The sequence below is a fragment of the Corapipo altera genome, unplaced genomic scaffold, assembly GCF_003945725.1.
Source record: "Corapipo altera isolate COAL_440 unplaced genomic scaffold, ASM394572v1 205, whole genome shotgun sequence".
Classification (NCBI taxonomy): domain Eukaryota; kingdom Metazoa; phylum Chordata; class Aves; order Passeriformes; family Pipridae; genus Corapipo; species Corapipo altera.
Window position 1 is genome coordinate 276,406 of NW_020885046.1, and position 3,564 is coordinate 279,969.

Sequence of the window (3,564 nt, forward strand, 5' to 3'; positions counted from 1 at the left end):
GAACAACAGGAGGGAGGGAAGAAGGGACGTGCAGCCCATGGATGGGAGAGCACAGAATCACAGGATCATGGAATTCCACAATCACTGAGGTTGGAAAAGACCCCCAGGTCATGGAGTCCACCCTGTGCCCGAGGCCCATCTTGTTCCCCAGCCCAGAGCACTGAGTGCCACAGCCAGGCCTTCCTGGGACAGCTTACCCTGTACTTACACCGACTTACTATACTTACACTGTACACACACTGACTTACACTGTATTTACACTGCCTTACACTATACTTACACTTACACTGTACTTACACTGTACACACACTGACTTACACTACACTTACACTTACACTGACTTACACTGTCCACAGACTGATTTACGCTATACTTACACTCAATTATACTTATAAATCTTGCCCAGGTAATGAACATATTCTTTAGATTGCAGAAAGGGCTGGACACTTATCTTACTCTTAAAGATAAACCACCACATCCATATAATGCATTGCTAAGCTTCCCTTTTCCCATCCGCAGCGCCCACAATCCCATTTTCTATTAAATAATAATCATTGTAATTAATAGACTAGTTATTTTATCTCCCTAATCTGGTTACAGTAATTTATCAAAGGTATGTAAATGAAGGCGGGGAAAAGAGCGGTTCATTATTATTTTCTAAAGGGCCCCTGTCTCTCGCTGGAGCATGGAAAATGTAATTCTCTTGAACTTAATAAGATACTTGACTTGGTGTAATTCTCGGGAAGCAAATCCATTGAAGACGTCACTTTTTTTCTGTCACACTCAATTTGTTTGACTCAGTTCCCATCAGCTCAGGGCTGTTTGCCTGGGGCCTGTCGGGGATGGCCCTGGTGCAGGGGGGGACTCTCGCTGGGCACGGCTGCTCCTCCTCCTCCTGCTCCAATGTCCAGGGAAATGAGGGGTTCCCTGGGCACCCCACGAGGTGCCAGGGCACAGCCTCTTCCAGGGGGGCAAGGGCTGCCCAGAGAAGCTGTGGCTGCCCCATCCCTGGGGTGTCCAAGGCCAGGCTGGAATAACCTGGGCTATGGCAGGTATCCCTGCCCATGGCAGAGGGTTGGAGTGAGATGATCTCTAAAATCCCTTCCAACCCAAACTGTTCCATGGTCTCCATGTCCCAGATTGCTCCTGTGGAGTCCCTGGCTGGATCCCACGATCCGTATTCCACAAACTGAGGGGGGTTTGCCTGGTGAGCATCCCCCTTGGTGACCATTGTGTGTGTCAGAATTCCACACCTGTAATCCCAGAGTGCCCAAAAAAGAGAAGGAAAGCACCAAGAGGGTCTGACAGAGCCCCAGACAGCGGCAGCGGGGGCACCCCGATGAAAGGAGCTGATTAATGACAGCGCCAGAGATAAGTGGCACTTTCCCCAACTTTCCCTGTTGATGTAGGCTGACATAATGTCCCCTCCAATTAATGACAGGGATATAAAACACCTGCATTTAGCAGAGCAGATGTTGCTTTTATGGTTAAACGCACGCAGAAATTGGCTTTTAAAGGCCCAACTTCTCAATTCCAGGATTCTCTGCTCGCTGCACCAGTGAGATGTAACCGAGGGCACACACGAGGACGTGCTCTTCACCAGCAGGAGGCATTTCTAGGTCATCCCAGAGCACGTTCTGCTCCACGGGGTGAGCTGGGCTCTCACACAGCTCCCAGGGCAGCTCTCCCCAAGGAGCTCCAAGCAGCTTCCAAAGGGAAGAGGTTTGGAGATGTCTGCAGGAATGATGTTACCCAGACACACAGGCTGGGGGAGCTGGGGGGGTTCAGCTGCAGAGGAGGAGGCTCTAGGGAGACTCAGAGCCCCTTCCAGGGCCCAAAGCAGCTCCAGGAGCACTGGGGAGGGAGTTGGGACAAGGGCCTGGGAGTGACAGGACACAGGGAATGGCTTCCCACCACCAGACGGGATGTTGGGAAGGAATTCCTGGCTGGGAAGGTGGTGAGGCCCTGGCACAGGTTTCCCATAGAAGCTGTGGCTGCCCCATCCCCTGAGTTTATGATTCTATGATTCCACCCACATCCTAACCAGAACAGCAGCACTGAGCAGCCTTTGGATCATATTTTCTCCTTGTCCACAGAGGGCCGATGTCCTCTGGGCCCAGCTCTTTCTGCTGCAGCTCCAGAGACAGTCAGAGATGCTCTGACCTCGGGGAGCCAACATGCCCTGTGCTCATCCACGTTATTCAATTCCATCACTCTTTTCTGAGGGAGAACACTCCCCATTTTAAAAGAAAATCCCTGTTAAGGACAAATAAGGACAAAGGCCAATTTATACCTGGGATGGTCAGAGGGGCCCACCTTTGCCTTCTGGCTTTGCAAGGCATTTTGGAGTATTTTCTTCTCATTAAATACACAAAGCAGGGAAAAAGGGTTGTGTTTTCCCACTGCTTTTCCCACTGGAAGCTGCCACAGGTACCTGGTGTCCCCACAGCAGGGGAGGAGCCTCCAGGTGGGAGCAGAGCGGCTGGGTGGGGAATGCACAAGGAATTCTGATTCCCCTCAGCTCCCACACTAATGAGCAGCTCACACTTCCCAGGACTGCCTTCTCCGTGTCTCCCGAGGTTTCAAACACAGGAGCTGCATATGGCTCCACAGAGCAGCTATTTATAGAGCACAAGTGTTTCCAACCCTTCCAACTTGATTGCAAGACTCACAATATTAGGAACAGCTCTTAAAGTCCCAGCTCCCGTGTGTGCTGGGAGAATCCAAGGGTTCTTGGGGGATTCAGGACTGTCTGAGCCTCCTGGGAGCAGGGAAATGCTGCAAAACATTTCCTGGGAGTGCAGTGGATGAGCCTTCCCTCTTCCCTGCTCACAGGTGGGAGACAGGGAACTGTGACCAAAGGAGTCACCCCTGGCTTTGTGGCAGCTGGGACTTGGAATGCTGGACTCATGGAAAGCTTTGGGCTGGAAGGGACCTTAAAGCCCATCTCATCCCAACGCCTGCCATGTGCAGGGGCACCTCCCACTGAACATCAGCTCTGAACTCAGTTTGCACATGCAGAACATTTCTGTGAGTATCTCTTGGCCAGTTCTGGAACTGCTGCCTTTCCTTGGGAAGCTCTGTGTGACATTTCTCCACATTTTTCCCCATTGCTGAATCACTCCCTGTAACACCAAATATCCTGGAATTTCCTGCCAGTGGGTTTGCCTCTCTAACCGTGGTCTCCGTCTAAAAATTAAACAGTAAAATGAAAGTTTCATTTCCTTCCCTGCTCCTGCTGCATCCAATAGGCAAAAATCCAATTTATTTTGGTTTCCCCCCTCTCTGCTGCACTCAGCCCCTGGCAGGGCTCCGAGAGGACAGACCCCACTCTCTGCTGTCCCAGGCCCCTCACAGGGGCTGCGAGGGGCCTGGCAGGCGAACGAACACCAGGAACACAGAACCACGTCCAACTCTCACAGCTTGCCTGCAGACCCCAAAATATGGCTTCCACGAACCAGGCTGAGGCAGGGTCACATCCAGCTCAGCCTCCGGAGATCAGAGGAGCAGCTCAAGTTCCTGGCCAAGCTAGCTGTGATCTCAGAGCGGCTCAGCAGCTGCAGC